Source organism: Gavialis gangeticus, unplaced genomic scaffold, assembly GCF_001723915.1.
Source record: "Gavialis gangeticus isolate Ggan-Ray unplaced genomic scaffold, GavGan_comp1, whole genome shotgun sequence".
NCBI lineage: Eukaryota > Metazoa > Chordata > Crocodylia > Gavialidae > Gavialis > Gavialis gangeticus.
The window spans coordinates 39,628,559-39,640,797 of NW_017728993.1; the positions used below are offsets into that span (position 1 = coordinate 39,628,559).

The window sequence follows — 12,239 nt, forward strand, 5'->3', positions numbered from 1 at the left end:
GGGGGGTCAGGTGGCAGACTGGAAGGTGGGGGCGGGGAAGGCAGGGCACTCAGGAGGTTGCTGCAGCTCTGACACTGGCCCAGACCTAGGCTCAGGACCAGAGAGTCAGACCTGCAGCAGCTACCTCCCCACCTCTCCCCCCTCAGCCACTTCACATGCAAATGAGACAAGGGGATTTCCATCCCAGTTTTGGCCTCCACAATTCAAAAAGGATGTGGAGAAGCTTGAGAGGGTGCAGAAGAGAGCCACGCGCGTGATCAGAGGTCAGGAAAACAGACCTTATGAGAAGCTGAGAGCCACGGGACTCTTCAGCCTGGAAAAGCGCAGGCTCAGGGGCAATCTGGTGGCCACTTATAAGCTTATCAGGGCTGCTCATCAGGATCTGGGGGAACGACTGTTCACCAGAGCCCCCTAAGGGATGACAAGATCAAACAGTCACAAACTCCACTGTGATCGGTTCAGGCTGGACATAAGAAAGAACTTCTTTACTGTCCAAGCCCCCAAGGTTTGGAACAGACTGCCACCTGAGGCAGTTCAAGTGCCCACTCTGAACGCCTTCAAAACACATTTGGATGCTTATCTTGCTGAGTTCCTATGATCGCAGCTGACTTCCTGCCCCCTGGGGCGGGGGGTCTGGACTCAATGATCCTCCGGGGTCCCTTCCAGCCCAAATGTCTATGAAATCTATGATAATGCTGATGGGTGTGGGGAGCACACATTTTATATTCAAGTAAATACGGCATTGTGTTTCAATCTTGCCATTAGTCTTCCTTCTGCTGCCAAACAAATTTCCCTGACCGAATACATGGAAAGATACCTGAACAATATCTATGATGGATTCATGGAAAACTGATATACTGAATTAATCTGATGGGGGTTTTTTTGGAAAATATTGGTGCCCCAAAAGGATCTTCAGCAACTATGCATCAGTTCTTGAAAGGCATCTGACAAGATTACATATCCAAACAACTGCACCATTTGGAAAAGGGATATAATGTGCAATTAATGGAAGGGGTCAGGTCTAAGACTCTGGTCCATATGGATATATTTTTATTTACAGAAGTTTACTGTAAAATGTAGAGGAAAGACTCCAAGTTTACACATTGCTGACTTTCAGATATACTTTGAGATCTAGAAAAGTTCAGAGAGCCAGCCCCACCAAAATTAAATATTCAAATATCTGGATACCCATATTTTAAATATCAAATTCAATAATAAAATACAGAGAGATCACCGACCAAAAAAGTACAGATAAGATACATTAAGCAAATGATTAGAACTCTGCCAGTCTGCAAGGGAAAACCCATGGCTTCCCATGTTTTTCTCCTTTAAAGGAGAATCCATTTTTAAAGTTTGTTCATAACCCTTTCATATATTCTTGCTACCCATGGGTTGAGAAATGCTATGCTAATATGACAATGTGTTACAAAAATAGAAGTTTTTTCAGGGGCTTAAGAAGGGTGGAGCAGGATTACAGCGGAGGCATCTAATATGATCTGGCTCTAAAAACTTACCAAGTTCAACCTCTGCTTCACAGTAGATGTACCTGGCTACTTGGTAAGTATACCAAATTAAGGGTTCTAGAGCTGTACATAAACAAATGGCTGGCAGCTAGCCAAGAATACCTACTTAACTTCAGGAACAATAGTTCTTAGGAAATATGGAATTCATACTGACAACACTTTTCATGCACATACACCAAATGTGTAAGACTGTTTGTTTTTTTGGTGGGCAGGTTTTGGAAAGTAGCATCCATTGGGACTATTCCTATACCATCAGCATCCATGCACTCCATTTAAGCCCATTTGAACATAGATGCAATTAAAAAAATTCAGGACCTTGCAGTTACAGGACTCCAAAGCAGCAAGGAAAGAGGCAAATCTTGGAATCCATGTAGATGTAAAAATTTCAGCCTAGATCCACAAATATGTCACAAATCTGGATCCTGGCACCAAGCCAGGAACCACAACTTCATAATCTGCCTTTACTGTCACTGCTATCTAGGAGGTCTATGACTGCAGAGCACTGTCTATCACAGTGCCCCCTTCCCAGTCAGCAAACACTCAGCCCCATGGCTTGGAAAATACTTCTAGAAATTCTGTGCCTCTGGGGTTTTCAAATCTATCTTCCTCCTCATTTCCCCTTTCCAACTGGCTCCTTCCTGATCCTGAGCACTCTATAGTACCCACAGGCTCAACCTATTCCTCTTTTCCCTACCCATTCCAGTCTCCTACCTCTACTCACTAATATGTTTAGTACATCTGCATCCTAATTACTTATGGTGATAATTGCCCTAACCTCTCTCCATCCCTATGCTTTCCCTCCCTCTTATGTTCATCCCTTCCACAATTCCTAGCTTCACGCTCAGTCAACCTTCCCAAAGACAGCAAGACAAAAGGAAGATATCTCCATCTCAAAAGGTCCCAACCATCCACTACTACTTTGCACATTGCTCCCTTTGTTTCCTTCCTTTCAGAGACCTGGATCCCTTCTTCTGACATTGATTTTACAGGTGCTCTTTTATATAGCCCTCTCGTCCTCTTGCACTCCCTATCCTGGGTTGGACTATGGAAAGACCGGGTTCCTCTTTTCTGCTCTTTCAGCTCATTTGAACAGCATTGCATCTGCCAAGTCAGTCTTCTTTCCCTCCATGTTACTCTCTCTAACATACACCTGACCCCTTCCCCCAGTGCTTTTCTCCAATTTCAACTCCTTCCTCTATTCAACTTCAAACTGAATAGAGGAAGGATAGATATCAGGCTAGATATCAGGAGATGCTACTTCATGGTCAGGGCGGCTAGGATCTGGAACCAACTTCCAAGAGAAGTGGTGCTGGCTCCTACCCTGGGGGTCTTTAAGAGGAGGCTAGATGTACACCTTACTGGGGTCATTTGACCCCAGTAATCTTTCCTGCCATGGCAGGGGGTTGGACTAGATGATCTACTCAGGTCCCTTCCAACCCTAGAAACTATGAAACTATGAAATCTCATATTCATTCTTGGTGACTTCAGCTTCCGCACTGATAAGACAACTGAGCTCTTATCTGTCCATTTCCTTTCTCACCTCTTTTATTTGACAAGGAGCTCTAGGTGCACTGTTACACTCACCAAAATACTTGGTGTGACAGAGCGCACCTTTGGGTGCCTGTTACTTTAAGGGCCAAAGCAGACATCAGGGCAGCCACCAGGTGTGAGCCAGAGTAATAAGCCAATCACATGACTGAAGGAGGGCCCTGGGATTGGAGGAGGGGGCTGAGCTGGCTGAGCAGCTGCTTAGGAACACCTTAGAGTTAAAGGCAGAAGCTATGGGGATGGCAGGAGGCTCCTGGTCCTGGCTATGACTGAAAAATGCATCCTGCTGAGGAAGGACAGTCTGGTAGGGCTGCCTGTGGCGTGGTACCTCCCCAAAAATGCCAGGCCAGTTGCCTCCCCAGTGAAAGGCAAGTAGGCGCACCTTATAACCCCAGCCCCCAACTACCTAGTGGGTTAAAGAGCAGACAGTAGGGCCAGGCATGCATGCCTAGGGAGAGGCACCTGAGTCCACGGAGGTGTAAGACCCCAAAGGTAGTGAGGCTAGGCACACCTACTGAAAGGCACCTGAGCCGTGGGGTGCAAGACCCCGATGCCCAAGTGAGAGGGCCAAGTGGGGGCAGGCATGCCTAGAGGGAAGCACCTGAGCCCAGGGGGTGTAAGGCCCTGAGGCCCCAGCAAAGGGAGCAGAAATATGTGGCTCAGAAAGGAGCCAGCGGCTGAGTCAGCCCAGGATGGGGCATAAGGCCGGTGGCCGTGTAGAGCAGGGTGCCCAGTGGTGCCTGTGGGCTGGCCAAAGAGTGAGTAGCCAAGCCTGAAGGTAACACAGTCACGAAGCAGAGCGGGGTGAGAGTGGCCCAGTGAGGGACAGTATGAATGAGGCCCTGTAAGAGGCAGCAGTGTGCAAGGAGGTTTGCTAGAGGACCAACAAGGGGCAAAGTTTAGCCCAGTCCTGAACCAGTGCTATAATCAACTTATGATGTCATCTGCAAGGCATGGGACACAGTAAGTGCAGGTCAGAGCAACATGTAAACCGGTTGGAATCATGGCATTAAAATGGGCAGCCTCCCACTTATTACATCAGGTTGATCCCAACAAGTCACGGCAAACAAGACAGGGCAGACTGCCCTAGATGAAGTGGTGAGTCAGTATGGTGACCAACCACAAGTTGGCGCCTTTCGTCACACTTGGTCTTCAAGCACTTTCTGTGATCTGTTGTAAATTTCTCTCTCTGATCACCACCTACTCTTTCAAAAAGTTGCAGTCAGTGCCCTCATGCCCAATCATGTCACTCAGCTGTTCTAAGACTTTTGGGCCAGTGTTGGTGCTTCTAAACCTGCTCTCAGTCCTCCCTTTCACCCATTCTTCTGTTAATGTAGAAAATTTCTGGATCAGGCCTCCTCACAGATCCAGAAGTTTTGCAGTGTGGCAGGTGGTGGCAGTATTAGTTGGTGTAGCTCCCAGAGCTGCAGCAATTAACACTGGTGCCACTCATCCTACCGCCAAATTTCTGGACCCATGGGGAGCCCCATGGGGCACACACCTAGAGATGAACTAGACACCCCAGTACAGACTCTCCATGCGTCACACTACTATACCTTTCTCTCTTTGGCCTTCTTCCCCACTGCACAATCCACCGTTCCAACAACCAGCCCTTGTTCAGCCCTGACATCTAATTCTGTACACCCACTCACACTACTGAGTGCATCTGTCAGAAATCCTGTGATCAGGGCAGCACCATATCTAGGTCACCCATCTTTCAAAACAATTCTATTCCTCCAGCTTACTTGAAAACTGCACCTGTAAATCTCAAATAACTTAATACTTGTTAAACCCCTCACTTCTTCCTCTGCAAGGAATCTCAATTACTTCCATGGAAGGACCAAAACCAACCTTGTGACTTCCATATTCCCCAGACCTTCCAAATCCAGCTTTCAACCCTCTGCTTTTCCTACAGAAAACAAATTTAACTTCTCTCTAACACCTGCCACTTGCACCAGCAACCTTTCTCCCTTCATCTCCCGTGCACCCATTCTCTTTTATCCCATACTTTAAGCTTCATGCTTACCAATCAACAACAAAGTAATATTTTCTTTAAAGAAGTAACTAAAATGCACAAATGCAAAACAAAATTAAGATCAATATTTTAAATTGAACTTTCTTGTTTCTGATTTGAATCACAGTTAAAACTGTTTTTTTTAAATAATTTTTCTTTAAATTAATCCACCCTGCCCTAAACCTACTCTATCTACATAGTCTTACTGCAGACATCAACACATTCCCTTCTGTCACTCAGATTCAACACCCAGGTGTCATCTTCAACATTAAGATCTTTCTCCAGATGTTCACATCCAAGTTACACCTAACCTCAACAGATTAACTCTCCATTAGATTCCTAGGATGTGGTGTTTCCTATCACCTTGAATCTCCAGTGCAGCAAAAACATTTTCATAGATTTCATAGACATTAGGGCTGGAAGGGACCTTGGAAGATCATTGAGTCCAGCCCCCCACCCAAAGGGCAGGAAGTCAGCTGGGGTCATAGGATCCCAGCAAGATAAGCATCCAATTTGCTCCTGAAGGTGTTCAACGTAGGTGCTTGAACCACCTCCGATGGCAGGCCGCTCCAGACCTTGGGGGCTCAGACAGTAAAGAAATTCTTCCTTATGCCCAGCCTGAAACGGTCTTGTAGTAGTTTATGACCATTTCTAGCCTTGACAAATGCAATCTTGCCTTGCTCATTCTTGTTCAAAATGATGCTCTAAGAATTTTGCCAGTCCATCACTTTGACATCACCCCCCACTCCTCAAATTTCTGACTGGATGCTTAAGAAGATATATGCAGTGCAGGGTCACCATACCATATGATGAGTATTGTTTTGAAGAAGCACTATAAAGAAAAAGGCAGATAACAGTTGTCAAGAATGAATCAGAAGAAAGACTAAAGAGTTTGGATTTATCCTCAATAAAAATAAACCTGGAGACAATCCAGCAGGTTTTCAACCATATGAAACTGGTACAACAGAGTGATAACTTAGAAATTAAAATAACCCAAATGAAGCAGGAAAACATATAGGTCAGATATTTTTGTCAGCTCCTGAAGTCTCTTATGTAAATTTCTTAATGCAGATGAAATATTGGGTCACTCCATCTCTCAGGAGTGCTACAGGTATCTCTCCATCACATCTGATTAATCCAGTTAAGTGTCCTCAAAAAAAAGATTTATCTACGTTCTTCAAACCTAGAGCATTGTGAACACAAACGATACCACTATTCAGATAATTCAAAAAGAAAAATAAACCTACACACAACAGGAATAGAATCTAAGGTTGCTTGCAGACACTTTAAAAAAGGGCAGCCCTTTACTTTAAACTTTGCTTGCTCCCACACCAAGCCCAGTGCATGCCCAGAAGAGGGAGTGCATTACTTGGACCCAGCTCACCCGACACCTGTACAGATCGAGCACTTTAGCGAGGCTTTCTTGGCACTTTCACCTAAAGCTGATTCCATCAGCTATTAGACAAAAGTGCCAAAAAGTCCCACGGAAGCACCCGATCCATGCAGACACTGTAAGCCAGGTCAAACTAATGTGCTGCTTCTTCCACTAAAGCACATTTGTTTGTGTTTGCTTGTTGTTGTGTTTTGTTTAATGTCTGAAACCAGCCTAGATGCCCTTCTTCACTAAGATCACACACCTTTAAAAGTCTTCATTTAGGAGACAATTTTGCATTTTAAAATTGAATGACTAAGTTCACACCTTCAAATTTTTTATCCAACTCGAAAGGAGCCAGGATTCTCAAAACTTTTTTTTTTTTTCCCAATTGAGATTATGTTTTCTCTGTGCTTGGACTAATCCAGCAAAATTTTCAATCTAAAAGAAAAACCTACCTCCAAATTCAAGACATTAAAAACAATGTGTTTTATGCACCCTATGTTTCAGGAAGAAATAACATGTAAGATTGTAATATCAGGCATGAAAACAGCAGGCAACAAGGTCATTAAGTTTTGGATGAACACAAATTTTCTCCCTGTCCATGACTCTTCTTTTATAAATTCATCTCTCTGGTATAAAATAAAATAACTGGGTGCACAGCTTTACAGAGTTTTCTGATACACTTTTCAAGGGAGCAGATTTTATAAGCTTGCAAGCAGCAACTTGAAATTGTCATTGGCTCCAACATTGAAAATACATGCAAACTACTAAATATTAGAATTTTTTCTAAAAGATAAACAAGTTATCAGTCACCTCCCAAAGTAGGACTATCACAATTTAGCACAAAGCTACTTCCTGTATTACACAAAACTACCCACTAGATAACTTGGCATTTTAATTTCTTAGAGCAGTTTCTCTCATAATCAGCTTTAGATCCAGACAAGCAGCTTTTCCAGAATCTTAATAAAGCAGAAGAGGTAGATGTACAAAGCTACTATTTTAAGACTTCTATGTATTTTCAAAACCATTTTAAGAAACGTAAGCCTACATATTAAATCAAAGAAAAGCAAAATAAGCTGGTATCTGTACGTGCATACCCACCCCATCCAAAATATGAAGACAACATAGGGTTTTTTTTGCAATTCAGAAGGTAAGTGTTAGCCTACTAGAGAGCAAAAAAAGATGCATATAATCTACATCTGGTTAGATAACTGAAGAATATTATGTACACAAAACACCAACTTTTATGTATACAAAATGCCATCAGGACCAGATTTTAAAGCACAAAAAATTCCTTGAGAATGAGGTCCTTACCTAAAGCTGCCATGGTCAAAATGTAGGAACAGTAGTAGTGCAGGAAGCTTAAAAATACATGGAATCAAATTTAATTTTGTTATGAAACTGAACATTATTTTCCAAACATCTTTATTCTTAAATCTGTATGAGTCACAAAATTCCTATGACATTTAGGTAAAAAATGGAAGGAAATTCCTCATGACTGAAAGGCTAATTTTGGTACTGACACATTGACATTTCCTAAATTATCAAAATATACAGCAATCATACCCTTGATGCAACCCAGACTTTAACTTGTTTTGCTTTCTGCAGTCACACTTATCCCCACCTTACCAAATTCTTCCCCTCCCTCCCACCAAGCCATCTTAATTTGTTCAAAAGTATGCATCACACTTTATTCTTGTTTGGCCTATGGTTTAATTAAAAGAAACAAACAAAAACCTATATTTGTATACTTTAGGCTGCCACACTGTTTCCCACTCGATGCATAATTTATCATTGTTGGGGGTGGGGGGAGGTTCTTGGAAGTAACATTTTAATTCAGCATGCCAAAACACACACACAGACCTGAACACCACACATATACAAAATAAAACTGATCTAATGCAAGTTTTGGTCCAGGTTCCTAGTACTCCACTCTCCTGCCTTGGAAATGTACCCGTTTTGTCCCTTAATTTCCCTCCCTACCCCACAACATTTTATGTTCAAGTTCTTCTGTTAAATCAGATTAGCAAGAATATAGTGATGGTGAAGACTAAACTCCTTTACACCTAAAATGTATAAAGCAATGTCTATTAACAATTAAAGCCCCTTAAAGAGATCTCACCAATTAAGGGGAGTGGTGTTTGTGGGTGCTACCTCCCCAGTCTCTCATATATGCTTTGCACACCTTAGGTACTGAATGGGGGAGAGGGGGAATTTTGTGTGGTTAGAAAGCCTCCAGTGTCAAACCATTAAAAGAAACCATCATATTTCGTTAGATTTTTTCTTGATTTTTAAAAATATGTATTGTATTTTTTTGGCAAATGCTGCAGTGAAAGAAAAATTCCTCTAAAATATGTCCTGCTGAATGGCCAGATATTACAATTAATTTTAATGAGGAATAATCCTTTAATGCTAAAGTTTTCACATTGTCAGTGTCATTCCCCATGAAACCATTCCTAAAGAAAAGAAAGCCAAAGCATCAAAGTAAGCCTACAATTATCCAGTTAATTTTCTGGAATGTTAAAATATGGTTCTGATGGGTATCAACATTTTTATGTATCAATAAAACTAGTTACAAATAGAATTACATTTTAACTACAAGGAAAAAAAAACCTTTAGAAATGCACTGAGCTGCATTTTCAGACTTTCTTAACCAGATGGACCATCTGCAGGGACAGAATTTAATTGAACAAATGGAAGTTTTCATTTTTGGCTCTCCACAGCCAATACCAGCTTAAGATACTCTCTCAGGTCAGTCTCATTTGTGGAGTAAAACAGATAGTCTATTACAGTCTTATACACACACAAACTTTATGGACAAAACAGCACAAGAAGATTTTCACTTCTACAATCAAGAGAGAAAAAATATACAAAGTAAATTATTTTTTAATATTCCTTTATTTCTATTTCTGTAAAACAGTATTTCTGGTCATTTAAAAGTATGTATTAATGAATTACGGTATTTGCTGCAAAGCATCTTTAGAAGCTTTTTATTTACGTACCTTTATTTGTTTTATTTGCATCAAGCTGAGAGATCCAATTCCACATCAAAACAATCTGCAAAATAATAGAAACATTAATGAAGTTTATTTTAGAGTCATCCACCTAATCCTGTTTGCATCCCTACAACTTCAAAATGAGAACAGCAAAGCACCAGGTGAAGAATTCATACGTATGGAAGTCTTTTACCTTGACCTATGTTTCAGGGATCAAGTCATGGGCACACAAACAAGTTAAATGTGAGGTAAGCAAGAAAGGGAATTAAGCATTTCAGCTATTCTGTATTACCTTCCCAGGTGCAGTCTTACCCCACACCAGTTTATCCTTCAGTGAAAGAGGTAAGCTACCATAGGTCAGTTTTCATCAGTGCCCGCACACCAGCTGTTACTGCAGAGTAGCTGACACACCATAAAATGGTTGCACTTGTTACCACTGCAGCATCCTGTTCATTTGCCCATGCCCTCAAGGCCTGCTGTCATTTTCCCTCTGAAATGCATAGGTAGCATCCTAAAGCACTTGAATGCATGTATTCTGTTAATTATAAGATGATGAGTATTCCCTTGCCACCCTTCATGCAGTACCAAAAGGAATACAGAAAACAATTCCCAGGTAAACTGAGTGAGCTAAATGAGAAAAAGACAGGGGAGAAGGGGAAAGAGGAAAAAAAAGAAAATCACATCACTGAAAAAAGTCTGGCACAACTGCCTTACCAGTATCTTCAAAACTTGTTTAGCTATTTTCCTTGGACAGGGAGTCAAGTGATGAAAGGCTGCAAGAACAATTTTCTAAAATATTGTTGGAAAATCCAAAAACCTATTTGAAACCAAGTGCAGACAGGCTATAGTGTTTGCCCACATTCCAGCTTTATTTTCACCACTAAAAATAGTACTATTAGGTAACATGCTGTATATTTTAGCCATAAGCAGCTAATATGTTAAAACTACAATTTGCCTTGTCTATACAAGGCAAACATTGACATGTGTTGGTAAACATTTTAGCTAACGTATTAAAAGGACACTTTTCCTTATGTAGGACTAGTCTTGAAAGATTTAAACTTGGCTGATTTTTAAAGTGCTGTAGCTAAATTACCTCTCTTCCCTGTTCCTCCTGTCCAAACTAAAATCCTGCCCCAGATTACCCAAATATAAATTATTCTTAAACACTTATTTAATACAGGATCACATTCCCTCAAAGTACAACAGATACAGAAAACAGAAGTGCCAGTAATGAATACAAAGGGCCAGGGCTGCACTGACAAAGGAAGGACTGCCCCCCCACCATGGCTCCTCTGCCCCAAGACACGCATGCACCCACTACAAGCAATGAGCCAGGGCAAGGCTCTGCAGACCCCGGTGCACCTGCTTGTAGTCCCAGCCCCCAAGTAGCCACGCATTTGAAGCAGCAATGGGCAAGGGGCTTTCCCAGCTTGTTGCTGCCACCTGTGGCTTTAAGGACTGCGATGGGGCTAGCCACTGCTACCTGCAGCTGACCCTGGTCCCTAGGCAGCTGTATGCTAGGGGCAGTAGTAGGTGAGGGGCTTTCCCAGCCCACTGCTGTGTGCAGCTGCCTGGGGGCTAGGGCTGACTTCAGGAAGCAGCTGGTGAGGGACTTTCCCAGCCTGCTGGTCCCACCTAGGTGAGTGAGTGCAGGTGGGCGCCATTCCCTGACAGAGGCATGTTTCTGGTTAACCATTTAACTGATAACATTAGGGGAGTTTAAACAGGTACTTAGTTATTATTTATATCCCTCCTGAAAATGTCCTGATTTGCTTAGGGAGGCTGCAAGAGGCTGCATCGGGGTCTGTGGAGCTCCAGCTCAGCTCATTGCTAGCAGCAGGTACACACATGCCTCAGGGTGGATGGTGGGGAAAAGGTCAATGCCACACTGCCACAAGAAGGATTAGGTCCTTTGCGCCTCACACTCTGTACTACATTCTAGCCCCACCTCTCCTCCTTGCTCCTCCCTCCTTCCCTTCAAGGACACTGCGCCATTTCCTTTCCCACCCTTCCCCGCCAGACTGCTCCCTGCCCCATGCTAAACGGTAACCAGTATGGTATTACTGGTTATCAATATGTGAACAGTTAAATGTTTAACTATTCATATCCTTAGTTTTCAACACTACAAATTCCTCTTTGAAATCTCTGGGTTAATCTTATGAACCATCTGTAAATGTCTGCAGACCAAACAGTGCTAATACTGCATATTACCCTTAAAAGGATCTGTGGAACTCAGGGTGCTGTAGCACCCTGGTTGAGAATCAGTGCTCTAAAATTCAGATATACAAAGTGAATTCTTCCACCTTGATTGAAGGGGCCAGAGCATCTAATTTTTAGTAAAGCCATTAGTATTTTAGGCAAGTTGTGTGGGGGTTTTTTTTGGTTTTTTTTGTTTTTTTTAAATATAGAGTGCTATGCTGCATCTTCACTGGAAAATTAACTTGGGCTCTTACTTGAATACTGACCCTATGGTGCCTTTCAATCTCCATTCACACAGACTCCTTCTCCACTAAGTTCTGTGATGACCGAAAACTTGACCAGTTGGCCTGGGTGGAAGTATAGGCTAAAACTTGGATGATGTTTTCACTTGGGTTGCTTAACTTTCCCCTGAGTTCCAAATTGGAATAAGTGCGAGTATTCCCAAATCTTGTCAACTGTGCCTTAAGAAAAAGCTGGGTCTTGAGACTTCACATAGAAAGACCAGAGACAACCCTAGAAAAGACAAGGCATAGAAGTCTAAGCTTTTATCTAGGATCAAACCATGCAGGGTTTTCACACAGCTT

At 42.4% G+C, this 12,239-nt stretch overlaps 1 protein-coding gene across 6 annotated transcripts in view; it reads right to left on the reverse strand.

Annotated features, from left to right (window-relative positions):
* The window catches only part of ZNF644 (zinc finger protein 644), a 102,444-nt gene that overhangs the window by 59,615 nt on the left and 30,590 nt on the right, over positions 1 to 12,239 (reverse strand). For 5 of the 6 annotated variants that reach the window (XM_019501585.1, XM_019501583.1, XM_019501586.1 and 2 more), the window contains 2 exons: positions 9,463 to 9,517; positions 7,775 to 7,821 (listed from right to left, as the gene is read on the reverse strand). The gene's annotated coding sequence lies outside the window, so the exon portion shown is untranslated. The remainder of the gene's footprint in view (positions 1 to 7,774; positions 7,822 to 9,462; positions 9,518 to 12,239) is intronic. The other variant, XM_019501587.1, reaches the window with a different exon arrangement.